General features: G+C 34.7%; 1 non-coding gene across 1 annotated transcript; it reads left to right on the top strand.

Annotated features, from left to right (window-relative positions):
• The first annotated feature begins 15,287 nt into the window (after positions 1 to 15,287).
• LOC116116960 lies at positions 15,288 to 15,394 on the top strand. The gene has a single exon (XR_004125907.1). It is a non-coding gene; the product is annotated as a small nucleolar RNA R71 (small nucleolar RNA).
• Positions 15,395 to 16,678: the final 1,284 nt, after the last annotated feature.

Below are 16,678 nucleotides of genomic sequence, written 5' to 3'. Positions count from 1 at the left end.
TACGATTTTCTTTAATATTGTACAGATAGTCTACTAACGTTTCGTATTACCTTTTCCAAACAATTATTAACCCTTTTTCGATCGACACGTTTATTTATTACTAGATGTTTGTTCATATTCCACCTTTTCGTATCCTATTCTCCTATAAATAATGCTCTGACATCAATCACCCATTTAACTTTCTTCAGATACTATACACTGTAATTGTTCATTTCTTCTCCAAAACTTAATTCGAAGATGGCTAACAAAACATGACAACCAGAAGAATCTGTAGTGAATACCAGCAACGACCTCAACAACAATAATTTTCCACCGAGGCAACCAGAAGGTATAAATGTTCCACATCTTTTGTATCCTAAATTACAAAATCACAAACAAAACCATGATACATATTTGCACGAATATAAAAACCACTATTTTTTTTTTTTTTTTTTTTGATATGTCGAGAGTTCATCTGATAATTATATTTACACATTCATGTTATGGTTTCCATATATTTATAAAAATTGATTGTATATTGTTTCTACAATTGGTTTAGACATTTTTCAGGGAATGCCGAAATTGAGAGAGATTTTCAAAAAACTTGAGAGCAATCTGGATGATCTACATACTGCAAGAGACAAATTCGCAGAAGTCATTGACCAGCTGTTACAAATCATGGAATCTACCATGGATGTTATTTATAACCTAAACAAAAGAGAGTATGCATATGCACTAGAGGAACTGAACAACTATAAGTAAATTATGAAATAAAGTCTATATTGTCCAAACTCACTTCACAGTATAAAAAAGCGATGTACTTATGTCTTTTATAATAAAAGTATTATTTTCTATATTCAATTTTATCTTGATTTTGGTGTTGCTCATTAATTGATTGAAAATTGTTCTCCATCGTAGCACATCACTTTTGTTTGATACTTCCATCTTCACACATTGGATGAGTACTAACAATAATTATATAAGTACATTACATAGACATTCAAAAAATCTAACTATTTTCAAGAAAAATGTATAAAGATAAAAAACAGTCAATATCAAACCTAAAAATGAACTCAATATAAATTTTAAGTTCAAATAATTGATCTTCATAATATTAATTGATATTAATAATTATAATGGTACAATTATTAATTTTATGTTAACACAATTTTGTACATATATAAAAGTTATATCTACTCTAAAACTTGTATATATATAGAAATTATTTTTACAACCTATTCTAAAAATATTAAATAAACATACCCTCGCAACGCACTGGCCCGATACCTAGTGTTAGATAAACAAAAAGATGTTACAAATTTTTTTATATAAAATGATATATCAAAAAATGAATGAAAGAATGAATACAAAAAGTCACACTCATTATATTCACTCTTCTATTCATTTTTTGCCTTGTCACTTTATATAAAAATCTTTGTAAGATTTTTTGTGTGTCTAACATTATTGATTTTTTAAATATTTTATTTAAAAATAATAAAATAATATCTTTTTTCTTATAGTAATACTTTATAAATTTAAAAAAAAAAATTGCTCTTCATTGTTTTTTTTTTTCATTAATTTTTAATCTAAAAGAGTGAACTTTTTCATTCTCTAACACTTATATTATATACCCCTTTTATCATTATTTCCTAAATAACATTTTAAATATTTAAATTGAAATTTCAAAAACAATTAGAACTAGAACAAAACAAAAAAATCCGTACAAAAATTAATTCAAGACCATAATGCAACGAAGTATAATTAGCAATCCTATTACGAAATAAAATAACATAAAACTATGTTCACTATTTGTTAACTGAAATATTTAATTTTTTCAACTAGTTTCTTGTCAAAGATATAAGTTGAATTTAAAAAAAAAAAAAAAAAATTGGTGAAACAATTAAAAACTTAGAATTATTTCCATTATAAAACTTCTTCTTCCATTAGATTATTTTTTAGTTCTAAGTATAGTGTTAATAACATATACGAATTAAGGTTCATGAGATAAAAGGGGGGTATCAAAAGTATTACAATAAAAAGATTATAGGTAATTTTAATATAGGAAAAAGTTTATTACTATAAAAATTATTAAGGCCTCATTTGGATTGAGAAATTCCAAATAAATGATTTCGTTAAATCCATAGATTTGGTAAAATCCTTCATTCGGTTTTTAAAAAAAAAAAAAAAGTTGAAATCCATGGATTTTGGAAAATCCACCACCTTCAAGAATCCTCCATTTTTTAGGGTTTTAAAATCTCACTTGGTAGGTGGGGTTTTGCCAAATCCATCAGGTTTTATAAAATGAGAGATTTGGCTAATATTTTAATTTTCCAATACTATCCTTGTTAATAATTTAATATTTCAATAATTACCCTTTACCCTAATTAAAAAAATATATATTTGTCGTTCTTTCTTTTTGAGCTCTTCACATTTACATCATTAGCATCTTCAGAGCATACTAGAGAAATAATCTACCTACGAGTTTTCGTTCCTGTTGATACCAAAAAAGCACCAACCAGAGAGGTCTGATTGACCGTGATGGAATAGGAATAGATGTGTGCATGATTAAGTAAAATCAACAAAGAACGTAATTTAAATGACCAATCAAACGAAATTGACACAACATAGTTTTAAAGTGGTTCGGTGAATTGATCTTCAAACCTAGGTCCACTATGTTTATTGTTGCTCTTTAGACTAAATTATAATTGTTAACCCCTTCTACATCATTTGTGGGGGTATTTATACCTGAATTTCAAAATGGTAAATAAATTAAATCCGGGATAGCAATCACACAGTTGATGTTTATCCTGTGATTTCCGTGATTGTGCGTCAAAGTTGAGCTAAAAGGATATTGGCAATATCATGCGTTGTAACTACAACATGCAAAAATAGCAAGTGCACTAGTCGCACAAAGTAATAAAATGATGAGTGAGAATCGTTCCCATGAGGATAGTGTTACTAAGTACCGATTTCTCTAGTTTAAGTCCTAATTGAAGCAACAATAAATTGGATTGATGGAAAATTAACAAACTAAATACAAATTAACAAAATATAAATGAATGATAATGAAATTAAAGCAAAACCCAACAACTTAACTAATTAAATAATGCTAAAAAATGCTAGGGTGTTGATTTCACCTAGATACGCTAACCCAATTCATAGAATCTATTACCCAAGTTCTAATTCCTTGATTGAAAATCGAATTCCCTAAGTTGTAAGACATACCTTCTCAAGCTACATTTCCCTACTTATCCCTATTAAGCTTCCGCACCCAACAAAATGAAATTAATAGTTCAAAGTCTTTTAAGCTTTATGGAATTCTATCTAGATTTCATAGATCGCTAAACCTATCTCTAGCGTTTGCTTAATCTACGGTATTTATCCCAAAAGGCACAATCACAAATCACTTCTCAGTCTCATTGTGAACAACACACATTTGAATGGTGATCAAGCATCCAAAAGTCATTAAGCAAAGAGATAAACACTCAATCATGAAATTAAAACTCAAAGTAAATCAATTCATATAAATTTGAATCATTGTATCAAGGTTACATCAAACCCTAGCTAAACAACTGAGTTCATACTCAAAAACGAAATAAAATAACAAAAACAAACTGAATCAAGATTCATCATTGAAAAACAAGCAAAAGATGGAGAAATCTTCTCTAATTTGAAGCCCAAATCTTCAATACTCTTCTCCTTCCAAGAGCTGCCTTCCAAATGACGAACCAAGACTCTTTTCTCTTCCTTTTCACTCAAATTTATACCTCTCTCACTTAAGGGATGAAGCCCTAGCAAGCCAAAACGCGTCGTTTTATTTTTACATCTGATGCAGGTTTCGCCGCGGTGAAGAATTTCGAGCCAAATTTGAGCTTGATAGAGTCTAAATCTGGAAAAGTGTTAAACATATAAATTATTTGAGGTCTACAGCTCAAGTTATGGTAGAAATACTGAAGTACGTCCAAAGACATTTTTTCTTCAGTTCCCAGCGTACTTTTCACGACTTAAAGCCAAGTTTTCGCCCTTGTCTAGTCAGAATTAGGAAAAACCCAAAACATGAAAGTTATAGCTCTTCTTAGATTTCCAAAGCTTCTAAATTCAGGTCATTTACGCTCAAAACTGTCATTTATGCTAAAAATCATCGTTTAGGCATGCAAAGACAAATTAATAGAATTAGGTAGCAATTATGGCCCAAATTGTATGAAAAGTATCATAAATCCTATCAAAATTCAATGCAAAATCACAGTGTACAATATGATTATCAAATATCCTCTCCGAGATATTAAGAAATCTGGACTTATCTTTTGAGCCGTCGTACAGCTATTATGTAGGTCATGACGAGCTTTGCTTTGGTCGAGCTTTATCTTCAAGTGACCTTCAGATCGTAGCAAGCTCTATATGGCAGTGAGCTTCATGTTTCATGAGCGATTGACATTTCCGAGCTTACAGCAAAATTCACACACAACAATTCTGTTAATCAATTATTTTCAATTTCTTATTTGCAAAAAGCTTTTTTATTATTTCAATTTCTCATGATGATTCTTTTTGTTATCTGGTTAAGAACTTGTTGGTGGTGATTTTTTGTTTTTTATGAAAGATTAAATCAACAACGCCATTGCAAATAGTCCTCAAGCTTGTCATATATATAGGTCCTTTTGCACAACAATAAGTCCCACAATATATATATTGGGGACAAACTCTGGCTCTGTTTTACAATTTTGACTATCAGCTTTCTTGTGCTATACATGCTTGAGATTTATATATTGTATAGTTAGGTGCCTCTATATAAAAAAAAAATAATAATAATAATTAACAAACACAAAAAACAAGATTGTTCTCATTCCTTACATGTTGTTATATTTTGTATGTATAGATGAGTATTCAAATGTACTTTACACTAGTGAAAGAAATTGTTTTCTAATTACATAGTCAAACTAACCAAGCATGTAAGGCTTTATATATATATATTGGGTTTAATAATCATGTCCTTGTATTTTTTTTTTTTTTTTTCACTTATGTGTTAGGGATTTGAGATGGCTCATCTACCAAATAACAGGAGAAGAATTGGCATTGCAATGTCTATCATCTATATTGAAATGCTTTTGAACCTTTGTGCATTTATGACCATTATGATTTAAAAATTTACATTGCTTGGTATGAGATTACCTAGAATCATTAACTACTTGAATGATGAATCAATTGAATAGAGAGTTGCTGTTAGGTTGAGCAATATTAAATATGCCATAAGAGAAAGTGATGTTCAAACAATAAACTAACTAAAAATGGATAGAAAAACAATAAACTCCTTTTCAAGTTATACCACCCCACTTATTCCTATTAACCTTTTGAACCCATAAATTGAAGTTTAATAGTTCAAAGTCTCTTAAGCTTTGTGGAATTCTATATATGTTTCATAGATTACGTTTATCTATCTCTAGTTTTTGGTCAATCTATGCTATTTATTCCAAGAGGTATATATCACAAATCACTTCTCAATTTCATTGTAAACAACACATCAATTGAAGGGTGATCAAGCATTCAAAGGCATTAAGCAAAGAAATAAACACTCAATCATGAAATCAAAACTCAAAGTAAACCAATTCATATAATTTGAATCATTGTGACAAGGTTACATCAAATCCTTGCTAAACAACTAAATTCAAATCAAAAACAAAGTAAAACAACAAAAAACAAGTATAATCAAAGTTCATCATTAGAAAGACAATCAAAGATAGAAAAAATCTTCTTTAAATGGAGCCTTGACCTTCAATAATCCTCTCCTTCCAAGAGTTGCTTCCCAAATGATGAACTCAAACCATTTTCAAATCATTTTCGTCCCTTTTTCACTCTTTCCACTTTGGGCTAAAACCTTAGCAACCAAAACGCATCGCTTTTTTTTTTTTTTTTTCATGTCTGACCTAATTAACTTCACCATGGTGAAGCGCAACCTAAATTGCTAGAATTCCCAGGAGAGCTTTGCTATGGTAAAGTTGATCTTGAATTTCCTTTTTTGCCCTCACTTGAACTCTTAGCTAATTTCTCCTTTGTCTTCTTGGTAGAATCTGACGAAGTCTTCATTCTGAATGTTGCAAATCTGCTTCGAATCCTCTAGATCTTTAGAATTCAATCCATCTCCGGATTGACAAGTTCAAAATCGTCTTTTCCGCTCCAATCCAACATTTAAGCCTGCAAAGGAAAACATAGTGGATTAAGTAACCATTTCATCCCAAAATAAATGAAAGGTACTTTAAATCCTATTAAAATCTAATGCAAAATTACTATATAAATTGGGATTATCAACTTGCATCGCATGCATCCATATGGTACAAGGCATGAAACGTTCAAAATTTGGCAACCAAAAGTATCGTCTTTTTTCCTTATATTTTCCTAAGACTAGATAATGTTTTTCAACCCCAAATGATTTCATTTGCCTGGTTAAAAATCATATTTGAATTTTATTTGCATCCACAAATTGAATTTTGTACTGTCGATAAAAAGGGATGAGAATGCAAAGAAGCTGAGTAGCAGGAGCAAACTGAACTTTGGCAAAAGTGATGTCGTTTTGTCAAAGTTCAGACATCTTTATTTCACAAACGAAATGCAGTTTGGTTGTTTAGATTGTTAGTGAGCTTTCGTTACTGTATAAAAGTGGTATGCTGTCATAGGCAACCAAGATTAAAACCTAAAAACACATGTAGTAGTGTGAGTAAGGATCATTCCCACAGAGAGTGTCTAGCCGAGTTTTATGTTACGTGGACAAGGCTGGGGGGTTTGAGTAAAACAGAAACAATTTCAGAAAAAAAAAAACAATTCAAATTAAATTATCGAAATCAATCAAAATAACAAACCTTGGTCTAAGTCAACATCCACCATCGGAATCTTACAACTGATCATCGATGCAAGTATAAATCAATTGTTACTTTGAGTATTCACCATTGGAACTATTTTCCTATCTCTTCTTAGTTGTAATTAATTAGGAAACAAGCGATCTAATCGACTTTACTACTAAACAACCCTAGACAAGCGCTAAAGGTTTAATCTAGTAGTAGCCTTAAGGGCTAGAGAAATCGATGAAGCTGAACAACACAAACACAAGCCGTTGTATTTAATTTACTTGAATGTTCTTCTTAAGATTTAATGATTCTTGACGTAGCAAATTCTTAAACCTTAATTACTCACAAGTTAGATGGATCAAACAATTACAGATTTGATAGCTAACTTAGCAGTAGATTGCAACGAATAATACACTAGTAGGCCTCTTAGTAATTAAATGAAACAATCATGAAAATAGGCATAGAAGAACATCCAATACTCAAAACATATATTGAACACTAAAGAAAAACAGATTAGATCTCACAGTTTATTGATTTCGAGGCCTCTGTTTCCTTCGACCAAGTTATAAAAGTTTTAGCCGCTCATAGCCATAATCAAAACTCAAAAAGAAATTCCAAAAGAGAAGAAGTAGAGGCGTGTGTAATGTCCCTAATATGATCTCTCTCCCCCTTTTAAGAATATCCAATTCAAGTCTTTGAATTCTACTCAATCTCCTAAAAATATTCTAATATCCTAAAATAACATTTATCCTAATCTGATTAATTGAAAATAAAATAAAGTCCTAAAATAAAATAGGAAAGTGGTGTGTCCAGATGTAACTTGCGTACAACAGGTCTTCAAATCTTCCAATAATAAACTGCCTATTTGAATTGCATGACAAGCGGAATGTTTCAAAACGTCAGCAGTGCAGGTGCGTTAATTTCAAGCCTAATTAAAACCTTGATGCAGCAAGTATCTCTCTAAACTCAAAACATGAAAGTTGTAGATCGCTTTCTTAGGGTTCCACAGCACTTTGAATCATCTCAATCAGAGCTTGGATGAGAGAGTTATGGTCAGATGAATCATTTTGAATCATCTCTTTCTTAGGGTTCTACAGCATTTTGAATCATCTCAATCGAAACGATGTCGAAACCGTCCGAATTCAACTAATTAGTTCTGTTTTGCATTTAACGCATTCATTTGCATCCTAAATCAAAATAGAATAATAATGAGTACATTTAAGCAACAAATAAGTATAAAAGACGAGACATTAAGGGGGGTAAATATGACATTTTGCATTCTCATCAAATTCCCCCACACTTAGCTTTTGCACGTTGATGCATGTTTCCTACAACATGCAATATGTAGCAAGTATACTAATCGCACAAGTAATATAATGATGAGTGAGTATCGTTCCCACGAGGATTGGTCGCTAAGCACTAAGTTTTCTACCGTTTTCAAGTTGAAGTAATCGAATTCTTTTGGATTTAAGAGAACAATTTAAACTATAACTAAAACAAAATTTACTAAATTAAAATTAAACTATGAAAGCAAGATTTAAACGGGATAAAATCAATTCAAACAAACGGGTAGGGTTTTGACTTCATTCGGACTCTATGGGTTAAACCTAAAGAATTAAACTAAATTCATATTCGCATGCATTGATTGTAAATCGAACTCTCTAAGGTGTCCAACATACCTTCTCGGGCTATGTTTTCCTACTCTTCCCTATTAACCTTCCGCACCCAATAAAATGAAAATTAATAAATCTAAGCTCATTAAGCACAAGAATCCTAAATTGATTTCATCGGTTCTTGAATCTATCTCTAGCATCCAATAATACAATGGTGATTACCCAAGAAGCTTAACATGAATTATCTCTCAATCTCATCATGTTCATCACATACAAACAATAAAAACAGAATAATCACATAATCAAAGCAAAATCATATGAAATTAATAATCATCAACTCTCTAACCCATTAGAATCCGAACTACATCAAAACCCTAACCCAAATTAGGTTAGTTCATGGCTAAATCAATAAAACAATTAAAATAAACGAAAATACCAAAGTTCTACATAATGAAAATAAAAGAAAAGACAAGAAATCTCCCCAAATGACGAATCCACTATGAAATCCTGAATCTTCACTCTCTTTTGATCTAAATTCGCTCAAAATGAATCTAAGAAAAATGTAAAATGCTCTAACCCTACTCCACGAACGCGCTCAACACAAAGACTAAGTATATCTTTTATACCTCGCCCAAAATCTTACAACTTAGCCTACAAACGAAACTGTGCGTTTAACAAAAAGTGGAGTACACAGACTTCACCACGGCGACAAAGGAGCTGAATCTGATGCGTCACTAGCCCATTTCGCCACGGCGAAGTTTCCTGAAGAATTCTAAAATTCCAGAATTGCCCTCCGCGTGCTTTTGAGTCCAAAAACTCCAAATCTACCTTTATTCGCTCAAAAATTCCATTTTTAACCTGAAACACGAAATGTAAGGAATTAAGTATCAATTCAGGCAAAAATAGACTAAGCAGTATCTAAAATCTGGCCTAAAAGCTTAAATAAACTAGTATAATCCTCGGATTATCAAATACCCCCAAACTAAGGTGATGCTCATCCCCGAGCATCAGGTACAAAACAAGATAAAAGAAAAAAAAAACACAAACGTACAAAAACACAAAACATCAAATGACACAAATTAAATAAAAGAAACAAAAGACTCGACTCACAAAACAATTACCTAGAATTTATACCAATCTCAAAAGTTGTTGCAAAATTATTAAAAGACAAATGTTTAACACTCCAAGAAGTTATAAGTTGCATCGACTTTCTTTCTCAATTGGTCCCCTGAGTAGGTAATCCCCACTTCAATCCACCTTTCGACTTCCCAGATTATTTTATGCAGGAATGCAAAGTTTATCAAAAGGTGGCAAACTCCATAAGCCTAAATATCGAACTACTCTCCACTAATGAGGACTAGACAAAGATAAGAATCAGCAGGTCTTTATAAGCTTATAACGCTAGGCTCGGGAAGTGGGTTCCAAGAAAAAGGATAGGAAATACAAAGTAAGAGAACTCGGTTTTCCTCATGCAAACACTCAAATCAAACCGAACTCCACTTCTTCTAACCACCAATCAATGTATCCACTAATTTACACCCCTCAAACTTGTGTCTTTCTTATTTCTGATACAATAAATGTGAGGGTCGAAGGTGTACGTGGCGTTGTTAAAGCAGAGGTCACCAAGTACTGCTAGGCATTTTTTAAGGCGATTACTGGTTTCCAACCGAGATACCCTTCAACTTGGCAAAAGAAATTTTTTTTTTGAAATGTTTATGCAATCGAGACACATCCATTGAATTGAGGTGAACTACCTCTTTTATTTTTATTGCCCTTCTCACAACCCCCAAACTATTCTTTTAGTCAATTCGTACAACTCTTCCCTTTCTTTGTGTTTGCATTAGGATCGAATTCTCCTAAGGGTACGACAGAATGTTTAGGGCATAAGGATAGGACAATTTTTTGTTAGCCAAGAAAAATGAAGCAATAATGATTCATACAGCTCAAACGGGTGACTAGGGACAATTTCATTCCTGGGTCGGCTAGAAAGGCTTAATCGTTCCAAAAAGAATGCCTAAATCATCTCCTCAACCATGTCTAATCCTAGAATTTCACCTCAAGTACTTCTCTACTAGGTTCTAGAGTCTACCAACATTATCAAACTTTACCTTAAGTACATAAAATGAATTTAAGCATGCCGAAAAAAAAAATGAAAATGGTGGTTGAACCACTCGACAAACCTCAATCAAAATTCAGTCAATAAACCTAAACTTGAAGCATTGCTTAACATTTCTCAAAAATAAAAATGCAACAATCCAATTCGCATCATTGATTTATACAATTCATCATCGGCAAAAACAATAAAACAAAGTAAAATAAACAAAATCAAAAATTTCTAATTTTCCTACCCCCCAACAAAAGATGACATTGTCCCCAATGTCCCATTATGCATCAATTAGGAATGGAAAATCAAAAATAACAAAGGTACGAGAAAGTTCCCTGGTTAATTCGTGAAGTGTCGCTCCATGTTGCACACCCGGTCCTTGACTTTTTCATCACCCAACATCTGTCAAAACAATTGAAGCTATGGTGTCCATTGTGTTAGCAAAAATTCACAAACTAAATTGAAAATATTACATCCTAATCTCGTCCTTGCAACAACTACAAATTAAAATAAAATGAAACAACTAAAACAACTGCACAAATCCAAAACAAAAATAAGAACTGAGTTTAATGTTTGAAATGAAAATAAAGACAACAATACAGGTGTTCCGATGCTCATTCTTCGCCTCCCTCGTCTTCCTCTTCTTCCTCTTCTTCCTCTTTTGATTCGGAGCCCATCCACTCATCTGAATCCCAGTCGGCCTATTGGAATCCTGAAGTGTCAACGTTGAGCTTGTTAAAGCTACTCTTCTGCATCTCATACATCATCTGGGTCTGCTCAACCACCCAATCCTGACGTTTTGTCATCCGTTTCATCATACCCATCATCTGCTCCATAATCTCCTTTTGTGTAGCTATGGAGCTGGAGGATGTGACAGGGCCTTATGTGGTTCTCTGCCTCTTTGTTCCTGCCCTTGGTTGCTCAGCTTTTGGACATTCAAGATGCTTCTAAAAATAATCTGAATCGAGGATAGGGGCAGCATGAATACGTTGCTCATCATCTCCTACCTTGGCTCCAGCTCTAATGCACAGGGCTGTGATGAGATGTGGGAAAGAATAACTTGATCGCCCTGGTTTGGCGGCATGATGAATGTTGTTAAAGATAATTCTTCCCACATTTATACTCTTTCCTGTAGCAATGGAATAAAGCAGTAATGCTTTTTCGTAAGTTACTGTGCTATAGTGCGTTTCCGGCATCAACTTTACACTAACAAAATATTGCCACAATCGGGCCATCAGTGTCAAAGAAGTTCCCTTAATGGTCTTCTTTTGTTTCTTCAACACTGACCAAGTTGCATCCGGTTTTGCAATGACCAGAGGAATGATACTATCCTCAAATTGTGTCCTCCTAAAGCTTCCGTACTCATCCTGATCATCAAACCCAGGCAGGTTGTAAAATTCATTGATTATATCTTCTGTAAACGGCACATCAACCCCTCTTACAAATGCAAAACCCTCTTCACAATCCGGGAGGCTAGCATAAAACTCCCTTACTAGCGGCTCTACAGCCGGTTGTGCAGGAGCACTCATAAACAGTTCCCATCGTCTCCCCCGACTCTAATCCAATGCCTGACTCGCGGTCAATCCGCGCTCAGGAATAAAACCCTTATCTCTTCTTTGGATAGCCCCTTGATATCGTTTCTGGGCCTCTTCATTCACAAAGCGGCTGTCCACTTTCTTTCCTTTTCCCTTTCCTTTGTATGGCAACTTAACTTTGGGTGCCATTTTCTATAAATCGATTCACAGCGCAACCCAAAAATTCAAGCCCAGGTTCCCCACAACAACCAATTCAAACCTGAAATAGAGAATTGAAAACACTTCCAAAAATTCGCAATCAGACCCCCAAACTACGATTTCTCCAAAAGCAACAACACACTCCAAAACTCAACACCCACACTTCTCAATATCACAACATGCACAATAAACCCTTCTTCAACAAAATCAAACTCACAAAATTCGCAACTCAACTAAAATTAAATTTTTCAGATCTAAAACTTAAAACTTGAAATTTTCGTGAAAATTTTGAAAATTTTGTTATTGAAATGAGTTGTTTTGGTGTTTAGGAGGGTTAAGGAGTGAAAACTTTGGTTGGGAAAGCACTTGGGAAGCCAAGGATTGAAATTGGAAAATTTTTCTCTCAAATGTATTTGAAACAAACGCGTGGAAAATGAAAAGCCAAAGTGAGCTTATATAGAAAACAGGCTTCGCCGCGGCGAAGTTCTTTGTTCATGAACACGAATTTGAAACCCAGGTTTCGCCGTGGCGAAGCAAAATACTTCACCGGGGCAAAAAATTACAGTGGCTAATTGCTGCGGCGAGAAAAAATCTTCGCCATGGCGAAATTTCCTTAGAGAAATTTCATCCAACCTTCTTCGCTGCGGCGAAGAAAAATACTTCGCCGGGGCAAAAAATTACAGTAGCTATCACAAATTTTCAGGTTGCTTCGCCCCAGCGAAGAACAATCTTCGCCACGGCGAAGTCTGGGACTTTTTAAAACCCATTTTTCTACAAAGTACTTCGCCGCAGCGAAGAATACTTCTTCGCCCCAGCAAAGTCTGGAGCATTTTCTGTCCTTTCCTTTGCTGAAAACTTCACCTGAAACACCCAAAAACACGCCAATCAAAAATCATTCAAAATCATAAGGAATTCAAACAAATTCAAACACAACAAAATGAAAAACAATTCGTTAAAAACACTTGGGTTGCCTCCCAAGAAGCGCTTGTTTATAGTCGATAGCTCGACTCTCTCGGTTTTTCACGTCAGTCTAGATTATCCAAGTACATCACATCCCAGAATTTTTCCTTGTGCTTAAGCTTCTTTTGCTGATGATCTTTTGCACACAGGGTCCTTGTTGAGAGTTTCACCACCCATTTCCATCCCTTGCTCATAATTTTGGTGGTTCGACTCTTCTCACCGACTGCTTTCCGTTTTCTTGACTTTCCCTCACCCTTTTTGAGCTGAGAGATTCGTTCCTTGTGAAAACACAATCTCGACTGTGGCTTATCTCAGAATTTTGTGCAACCCTTTCCGTTATGGTCCTCACTCTCGAACTGATTCGGTTTGACTATGTAGCTCTTAATTTCCACCTTAGGATTGTTCTGTTGGAAGGGTTCAATTTTTGCTGGTCCACCACATCGATTTTTAAACATGACTCTTGTTTAGGTGGAGCTCTCATTGATTCAAGAACATTAAATGTTATTTCTTCATCTTGCATCCTCATGATCAACTTCCCTTCTTGAACGTTGATTAAAGCTCTTCTGGTAGCCAGAAATGGTCGTCCTAGGATAAGAGGAACCTCTTTATCCTCTTCCATGTCCAACACAAAGAAATCCGTAGGAAAAATAAACTTGTCCACCTTAATCAACACATCCTCCACAATGCCCCTCGGATGCTTTATCGATCTATCTGCAAGTTGCAAGCATATTGTTGCCGGCTTCACTTCACCAATTCCTAATTTCCTGAAAATAGAAAAAGGCATAAGGTTAATGCTGGCACCTAGATCACATAAAACTCGATCAAAGGTGATATCTCCTATAGTGCAAGGAATAGTAAAACTCCTTGGATCTTTGAGTTTCGGGGGCAACTTCTTTTGGAGAATGGCGCTGCACTCCTGCGTAAGCATTACCGTTTCCTCATCTTTTAACTTCCTTTTGTTTGAAAGGATTTCCTTAAGGAACTTCGCGTAGCTCGATATCTGCTGCAATGCATCTATAAAAGGAATGTTAATATGCAATTTTTTTAAAATTTCAATAAATTTTAAAAACTGCTCATCCTAATTTTTCTTCTTCAGTCTCTGAGGAAAAGGTACGGGTGGTGTGTGATGTGCCAACTCTGGTGGTATCTCGGGGATTGGCAATTTCTCTTTCTTCTTTTGCTTCCCCTCTTCCTGCATCTGTTCATCTTTCCTTGGGCTGGTTGGTTTCTCTTCAGCAATGATTTCTTCATCAACTTCTTCATCAGATTCTTCATTTTTCTTTGATGGATTTTCCTCGCATTTACTTGCTCACGTGGGTTAGTCACTGTATTGCTTGGTAAGGAACCATGCGGTCTCTCATTTAGCTTCTCGGCCAATTGGCCCATCTGTACCTCAAGATTCCGAATGGACGTCCCTTGATTTCTCAAATTCATCCTCGTCTCATTCATAAATCCCGTGGTCTCTTGCATGAACTTCCCAAACATGTCCTCCAACTCTGTCACTCTTGGATCTCCCGGTTGATTATTCACCCCTGGTTGGTTAGTTGGCAATGTCCTTTGGTTCCATTGATTATTTTGCTGGTTCTGATTGCCCCAAGCCAGATTTGGATGATTTCTCCACCCCGGATTGTATGTGTTGGAGTACGGGTTGTTTGGTTGCCTCTGATTTCCTACCAAGTAACTCACTTGCTCTATTGATGAAGATGACGAAGCAAATGTGTTCCCCACTTGACACTTGCTGCTCACATGGTTTCCTGCACAAAAATCACAAGTTAGTTGAGGTGCTTGAATAGAGTTTACCTGCATACTTCCCAACTGTTTCTGAAGTGCCGTGAGTTGGGCTGAGATGGCTGTGAAGGCATCAACTTCATGAAGACCCGTAGATTTTCTTGGTATTGCTCTCTTATTTGGTCTTTGATAGTTGTTGCTTGCCAAAACCTCAAGCAACTCATAAGCCTCCTCTAGTGTCTTATTCTGCAAAGCTCCTCTCGATGCTGCATCCACCATGGTTTGCATATTACCCATCAGTCCATTGTAGAATGTTTGGACTTGAAGCCAAACTAGCAACCCATGGTGTGGACATTTCCTCATCAATTCCTTGTACCTCTCCCAAGCCTTATACAATGACTCGGAGTCATCTTATAGAAATGATGTGATATCATTTCTTAGTTTTGCTGATTTTGCTGGAGGAAAGAACTTGGTAAAGAACTTATGTGCTAGATCATTCCAAATTGTGATAGTCCCCGCTGGTAGTGCCATTAACCACCCCTTAGCTTTATCCCCTAATGAGAATGGGAATAACCTCAACCTAATGGCGTCATCTGACACTCCATTTGACTTGAAGGTGTCACAAATTTCCAAGAAGTTCGCAATATGCTGATTCGGATCTTCCTTCAAATCACCATTAAACCTTACCGACTGCTGGATCATCTGAATGATTGTCGGCTTAATCTCAAAGTTGTTTGCTTGCACCGTAGGCCTAGTAATACTCGACCCACTTCCATTAACCATGGGAACTGAGAATTCTCTCAGTGTCCTGTTTTCTGGTTCTACCATTTCAACAACTATTTCTTCTGTTTCAACCACTAAATCCTCTCTTTCTCTTCTCTCTCTGTTAAGTCATCTGGCGGTTCTCTCAATCTCAAGATCAACAAGAACCACTGGCTGACGTCTTGCTCTTCGCATAAACTGCAAAGAATCAACGAAAGAAAGTGAGATCACAAACCAACTGAAAATTGAAAACAAAAATTAAAACTTCAATCTAGCTAACTATAGAAAAACTCAATGTTAACTTAAAACTCAATCCCCGGCAACGGCGCGAAAAAATTGATGTGTGTTTCCTACAACATGCAATATATAGCAAGTATACTCATCGCACAAGTAATATAATGATGAGTGAGTATCGTTCCCACGAGGATTGTTGCTAAGCACTAAGTTCTCTACTGTTTTCAAGTTGAAGAAATCGAATTCTTTTGGATTTAAGGGAACAATTTAAACTATAACTAAAACAAAATTTACTAAATTAAAATTAAACTATGAAAGCAAGATTTAAATGGGATAAAATCAATTCAAACAAACGGGTAGGGTTTTGACTTCATTTGGACTCTATGGGTTAAACCTAAAGAATTAAACTAAATTCATATTCGCATGCATTGATTGTAAATCAAACTCTCTAAGGTGTCCAACATACCTTCTCAGGCTATGTTTTCCTACTCTTCCCTATTAACCTTCCACACCCAACAAAATGAAAGTTAATAAATCTAAGCTCATTAAGCACAAGAATCCTAAATTGATTTCATCGGTTCTTGAATCTATCTCTAGCATCCAATAATACAATGGTGATTACCCAAGAAGCTTAACATGAATTATCTCTCAATCTCATCATGTTCATCACATACAAACAATAAAAACAGAATAATCACACAATCAAAGCAAAATCATATGAAATTAATAATC

The sequence above is a fragment of the Pistacia vera genome, unplaced genomic scaffold, assembly GCF_008641045.1.
Source record: "Pistacia vera cultivar Batoury unplaced genomic scaffold, PisVer_v2 Contig790, whole genome shotgun sequence".
NCBI lineage: Eukaryota > Viridiplantae > Streptophyta > Magnoliopsida > Sapindales > Anacardiaceae > Pistacia > Pistacia vera.
Note: the sequence above shows the minus strand (reverse complement) of the source record. Positions and strands in the feature narration are given on the sequence as shown.